Source organism: Chlamydotis macqueenii, chromosome 11 (assembly GCF_036417535.1).
Source record: "Chlamydotis macqueenii isolate bChlMac1 chromosome 11, bChlMac1.mat, whole genome shotgun sequence".
NCBI lineage: Eukaryota > Metazoa > Chordata > Aves > Otidiformes > Otididae > Chlamydotis > Chlamydotis macqueenii.
Genome location: NC_141566.1, coordinates 4,929,526 through 4,936,487, shown reverse-complemented (window position 1 = coordinate 4,936,487; position 6,962 = coordinate 4,929,526). Strand labels below are relative to the sequence as shown.

At 38.7% G+C, this 6,962-nt stretch overlaps 1 long non-coding RNA gene across 1 annotated transcript; it reads right to left on the bottom strand.

The window, feature by feature from the left end:
* Nucleotides 1-3,807: 3,807 nt before the first annotated feature.
* On the bottom strand, nucleotides 3,808-6,471 carry LOC147599367 (uncharacterized). Its single transcript, XR_015259637.1, has 3 exons — nucleotides 6,393-6,471; nucleotides 5,298-5,371; nucleotides 3,808-4,311 (listed from the first exon to the last, which is right to left on the bottom strand). It is a non-coding gene; the product is annotated as an uncharacterized LOC147599367 (long non-coding RNA).
* Between the last annotated feature and the right edge of the window lie 491 nt (nucleotides 6,472-6,962).

Below are 6,962 nucleotides of genomic sequence, written 5' to 3'. Positions count from 1 at the left end.
CTTCCTGTTCCACTTTGTGAAGGAAATGCAGGATAAATACAGCATCCCTTTTGTTTGCAGTAGAGAATTGTCCTCTTCCCAGAAGACATGAAGATAGGAGCAGCGGTGTCCCAGGAGGAGCCACCGCAAGGACAGGGGCACCTGCATCCCCGGGGAGCCCAGGGAAGGGTCCTGGGTGCTGTCTGGGGATGCTCGTACCGACCTGGCTGTGCAGTCAGAGCACAAGCCCTGGTTTCCTCAGCAGTAATAAATCAAGGTAAGAATACATAAGTACAAATTAATATATTCACATATAATTCATTAATTCATGAATGAAAACAATAGAGTATGTTAATTCAGATTGACAGTATCAAGGCAGTACCCCCTAGTTCCCTACTTCACTTTCTGAAGGGGAAGTATCAGAAATGGTACGTTTGATTTCCGATTTTAACTACAGAGCTGTACAGATTTCAGATGGCTGTGTTTTAAAACCCCAAGAAATACTCCTCACGCTTCTTTGTCATGCTTGAGCCTAATGTGATTGGAATGAGAGGAGATATTAAACCTGCCAACTAATACATTTATTGTAACAGAGAGGAAACATTAAAGATGTTTTAAGGAGATAATATATGGTACACATTCTAAAGAGGGAATTATAGAGAAGAGATATTAAACCCGGTATATAATGGGAGAGGGGAATGGTACATACAAGTCAGGGATCTTTTGTTAACCTTACTGCAAACACAGCTGTATTCTGCTCTACTGAGGAGCAGTCATAGCAACACACGGACTCCAGTTCTTCACTAGAGTTTCATAGTTCATTAATAATATCACACGTCTTGTAAAGGATCCTTTTTCCCAGTGTGAGAGGAAATTAGTTCCCTCGCTGAGCTCTATCACAGTGCCTCCCCGATGCATCATTTTACATTTACTTCTCCTCCGGGGTAACGAAGCAAAGGTGGATTTGGCAGATTTTCACTCTGCCTCACGAGAGGAAGATAATCATGATTAAATTCCTCACTCTCCCAGCGTTATTTTTTTTTACATAGTTTTTCTAGTAATAATTGGATCATCTAAGAATTGGGTCTTTTTCCCCCCTCTCATTTCTAGTAACCAGAATCACTCTTTTTTTCCTCCAGAGTTAATCCCCTGGAGACAGAAAAGGTTTTCAGTCCTGGTTTTCGCTTCCATGTAAGATTTGAACAATGACTGGTGAGTTGGGTTTGACAGGTGGTAAAATATCTCGGAGCAGGTGGAACATTGGTATTCATGAACTAAGACGTGGACAGAGGTTTTTAGAACCGATTGCTTTTTGCTAAGTGTTTTAGAAGGAAGTGGAGAAAATGTGCTACATTATCAATTTCTTTCTAATCCATTTTCACGTACTATACTCTGTGTTCATCTAGTTTAACTACTAAGCTGTCAAAGACCAGAAAATAGTGAAGAACGTAGTTAGGTGCTTATTCAGAAGACTGAATCTCACTGTTTATTGCAGCTGTTTATTCATAATATAATTAGGCAGAACTAACAGCTTATGTAAAACTTAATAAATTCCTGGGACAGTCCTAATTGATTGATGAATATTTTTCTACCAGCCTGTCTGGTAGAACTACCTTTTCAAAATAGAGAACCTTCAAATTTGCAATTATCAGTGTCTCTCTGCCTCATCACTACAGTCAAACAGTACTAATAAATAGGAGCCAAAAAAATTTATCTTGTAATCCAAATACATGATTTGCTGTGTTTTATACCTCACTTGTGACCCTGTTTTCGGTGAAACTGTTCAGTGTAAAAAGGATGCAAGATGAGACCCCTTTAGGAGACAAACCTGAAATTAATTTATCACAAATACTTCAACACTGCATTAAATTCACAGTTGACAACAAGGCAGTAGGGCCTGATCCTCCTACTGAAGGATGCATCATGGTTTAAAAAGATGAAACTTAACCGCGCTAAAGTAAATTATTGTTTTGAGCATTAAAAACTTAATATAAAATATTTCAGTGGAGAGATAGTCCATCACTATAACCTCTCAGTTTGGATGCGGATGCACAGATAAAAATGTAAGATATTTAGATCTAATTTGCACATAACAGTAATAAACTTCTCTAAAGACTAAAATTCTAGAACTTCAGGGCCTTTCACATGCATGAATAAGAGTATCAAAGCCACCTCCTTCAAAAAACGCTGCATACTCATTTCTAAGGAAATACAGTCTTTTCTCTTACATGCCAGCACTTGCCTCTAGTCTAACAGCCAGTTCCTCTTTGAATTGCTAAGAAAAAATGTACATGTATTCCATGGTATAAAAAAGATGGAGAGCTATCACCAAGCAAAACATCTGTTGAGGTTTTTTTTCACTTTTGGAATTCTGCATGCTTGTGCCGAATGCGCCCAACAGCCAGCGCAGGGTCTTCTCCCAAATACGCCGAGGCAACTTGTTTTGTCTGTGCTGCATCTCCAAGGTGGCCCTCACTAGGTGGTGGAAAATATTTTCCTTTTCTCAGGGAGAACTGACCCTGCTGCACAAAATCCCATTCTGATAAGCAGAGATGAAGGTTTTTCCTTCCATGCAGAGGTAGAACAGAAACAGTGAATTTTAACTTACCTCAGTGCTGTGCGCTAGTAACTCCTGTTTCAACCGGCTCTCCGTACGTTTTGTGGAACAACTCTTCTCTTAGCTTCAGGACTAATAAATCTAAAACTTTTTCCTATCTTTCATTTATTTTCCTTCAATGCTACTAATGACTTCCTATTATACTCTAAGTACCTCTTCTAACTCAAATTAGAAGTTTACGCTGTCAAGTCATGTGTGTAATGAACTGAACAGTTCTTAAATTTAAAGAGTACTAATTACTTTTTAATTCAGGAACAATAAAAGATAAGAATAGATTTCTTTGAGCCCCGTGGTGTAGTTTCAGACCCCCTTAAAATTTGTTTCGATTATCTGGATTTTCCTCTTTTTGGGGTTTGAAATGAAATACTGCTATGTGTTTATACAAACGATGCAGATTTTTGTCTTCATTAATGAAAGCATGGATATATGAGACTTACCATAAAGTCATTGCAACAAAGCACTACCTTCTTTTCTTTTTCCCCCTCTGTTTAATTTTATGCAGTAATCATTAAAAAATTAAATAATGAGCTACCCACTCTTTATGACTGCACACAAATCAGGAACTTTTAAGACATAAAGGAGGTGTCACTAAGGATTCCCAGCTGGAGTTGAATTTTGCTTGTACATGAAATTGAGGAGGGAAACTCTGGTCCTATTTATGCTGATGTAAACCTTGAGAAATATCAATGAATTCAGTCCTGTGCCTCTAGATTTACATTGCCCTAGCAGACTCATTTCCCATTTTTACTGCTAAATGGGCTAACACTGGACCTAGCATGAACTGACTACCTGAGCTTCAGAGTACTATTAAAGAGAAACTTACATCAAAGCCTTAAAAAAAAATTTAGGATAAAAAGATAATTCAGTGGGTGTTCACACTACACTAACATTTATTTTATTCATTTGTACTTTTAAGAACAGACTTCACTTTGGAATATAAAGACTTTTCCTATTTGTAATGCATAATAAAGTCACGTCAGGGAAAAAGGATGGGAGAATGCCAGAAGTAGTCCGTTGTTTTTATTTCCTTATATATTCAGTACATTTATTTTTGCAGATAAGCATTAAATGCAGGTACCCCTTTGCAGAAATCCTTCACTTATTTTTATGTGTTGACATGATGCTCTTAGCACAATTTGTGGTAATTTTGTTAATACTAAGCTTTACTGCATTACACTGCAAGTCTTTTGTCAAACCTGAGCAGCCATTTGCATGATCTCATCTAGAATTTTCAAAAACAGAATAAAAAATATATTTTCTGCTGTAAAATAAAAAGAAACAATACAAGTTAAAAAAAAAAAAAAAGCTAAGCATGCTTAGGGTGTAGCAAGATCCTTGTTTAACCTCCATCTGCAAATAAATAATCATACAATGTGTCCTGGCCTCTGCACTAGGTGCCCCAAGCAGCAAAAATTCTGCAATCTGGAGCAACACCAGCAGCAAAAAGGAGGGGGATGGCTCACACATCAACCCGAAATTTAGGACAGCCAAATCTTCTAGAACATTTTCATTTCCTGACTCATCTTTCAAAAAGTGTTTCAGCCACCTACTTCTGTCAGGATCATCAGGAACACACCATTTGGACTACCACACAAATTGGGCTCCAAGAGTCCTGTCGACAGGCCGGGCCATTTGCTCACAGCATGCTTCAGGGTTGCCTTGCCCATGGCTTTAAAACACAAACCAGAGCCCACGAGAACATTTTCATTGAAATCCTGTTATGAGAACAAGAGATGTTGAAGTAGACCAATGATACATACCTCACTGAGCTGAAATATCTTCATCTTAATGGACCATTAGATTGATTAAGTTTATTTCTAACTTTTAAAAAATGTTCACTCTTCAAAACCATCATCTGAGATGCTCTACATTTGTGCATTGTAACATTAGCAAAATGACTGTGATCATGGTAATTTAATGACTCGAAATGCACAAATCCCTGCCGTTGTGCTGATGGTCTTGGCATCTGGAACTCCTGGTGAACGGCTGCGGGTTATTAGACACGTCCAGCAAAGCCGTGTCTGCAGGTTACATTGGCAGGTTTGTAATTCACTGAAAGTATTTCGTTTTCCCAACTGAGTCCAGTTAGGACAGTCATGATAAATAACTTTTCGTTGTTTGTACATTTACTTCTTTGGAAAAGGAGTTGGGAAATCAGTCTGGGGTACTTACACAAATAGGAAAGAGTGTGTTGTGCAGCTGGGGGTGTACAAGAGAGAGAAATAGTTTTATAAATTTATTCAAAATAAACCAACAGGCAATTTAAAGGTGAGATTACAAATAGTATAAGATTCTGGAAGTCCCTACAGCATTCTCTGTATCTTAAGAAAGAAGTTTTCCTTAATAGGAAAGTCTGGAAATGTTTATCTCTGCTTTATTTTCTTCTGCATCTCTGTCTCCAAACAGATTTGTCTTCAGTCAGATCATCATAAACCTTTGCCTCGTAGATGACAACTCCTTGCTTTACAACACTGCAAGTCAAGATTGCCTTATCTTAAGAAGAAAAACCAATTTTTTTTTTCCTTTTCTATCAACAGCTTGTTTATTCAAGGCCCATAATACTACTTCTTTTTTTTTTAATTTTCAGTTCCCTTCTTTCATACTTTATCCTAGGATAATCAGCCTGTTTATCTCAAACTACACCAACACCTCAGGCAAATCACTTGCACTGGAGAGTCCTAGGCCCTTGGCTACCTCTCACCGATAGGTCTTATCATCTCATAACTGGGCATTATCAGAAAGCCAGTTTTCACTACTGTCTTGATATTTCACCATCTAGAAAAAAAAAATTAAAAAATAGACAGGTTATTACCCATAGCCAGGGCTTTCCGCTCCCTGCACTATTTTGTGGATGTTCATTCTGTATTTTTATACAGTCCCTCTGAGCACTGAACTGGAAAATAAAACTGAAGCTATTATTCCTCTCTATAAAAATAAAAACCTCACATGCTGAGTGCTCATCCGGCCTTCATAACTCTCCTTTGTTTTTTCCACGTTTTGTGATTGGGTGCAAGAAAACAGCTCAATTATCTATTGGACGTGGGCACTAATGAGGCCCAGTGCACTCTGAGCTAACTGGAAGGAGAAGCCCGATGTTTTAATGATCGCAGTCTTAATATAGCTAATAACCAGGATGGCAGCAGAATTAGTCAGTGCCACTCTTTCTATGCTTCCCATTTTGCCCATTCTGGCATGTAAATTCTTCCTTATTTTTACTTGGGGCTGACTGCCCTGCTAATGAATGTGATTTCTCTAGGTGAGATGTTTATGACAATGTCACACCATTGTACGCGTGGTCACCAAAATGACCCTCCTTCTGAGCAAAATCTTCAGTCTGAGGGATTCTCAAACAGAAAGACTAGTTGTTGTACTCCAAATTGTCCTGGTCACACAGAGCTCCTGGAATAATTGTTGCTATGTCATCTTTGATTTTTCTCGTAACTCTTGGAGCAATGCAATTAGTGGCAATATGAACATTAATTGACCTAAACATTGAATCAGAAAGGCATCTCCTGGAGCAGGACTGCGAGAGTGACAATCCTGGAGGAAAAACTCTGACGCTTCTAGTTTGTTTCCACAGTAGGTAAGCAAAAGAATGAAAATTGGACTGTGTCACCAAGCGCAGATGTCCCATTAACAAGCCCTGGGGAAATACTTTCTAGGACTGTCAGCAATTGTGTTTTATGTGGCAAGCAAGCTGCCATTCCGGTGAATCGATGGTTTTCATGCAGAGTCAGGATGAGTCCTTGTTTACGCACAGCTAGGCTGTGTCCCATTCCCAGCTGTGCTTCCATACCTTCAGAAACACAATTGGCAACTGTTCTGCTCCAGATAAAAACGCCTTTTTGTTCACTGAGGTACAGTGGCTGTTGCCTATGAGGAAAAAAAAAAAAAAGTGTGCTAATAACCTATGCAGTTTCTAAAGGCTGGAAATTCTGACATAAATTTTCATAGTTTAGCTCAGAATAAAGAAAGGACAAACCCTGAAAAAAAAAAACCCAAACCAACCTGTCATTCTCTTCAAACTGTTCATATTCTATGTAACCTATGAAAAATTGAAAAATAACTATTTATAAATGCAAACAGCTGAGCAAAACTAAGCTAAAGGTGTGACAGTGCCACACCATCCCGCACCTGGGAAGGAGATAGAGCCAGGGAAACTCCTCCCACTCAGGAGTGGACACAACTCGCTGACATTTCAACCATTTGCAGATTCCACAGTCAAAACTGTTATAGTGGTCACATCAAATGAGCACTCCTAACCTCCGTCTGAAAAAAGCCTCAGTCCACGTAGCTGTGGCTTCCTAGCTGGCAACACCAGTCATTTCAGACCTTCACTCTTGGTAAATTTAGTACAGTTAATTAT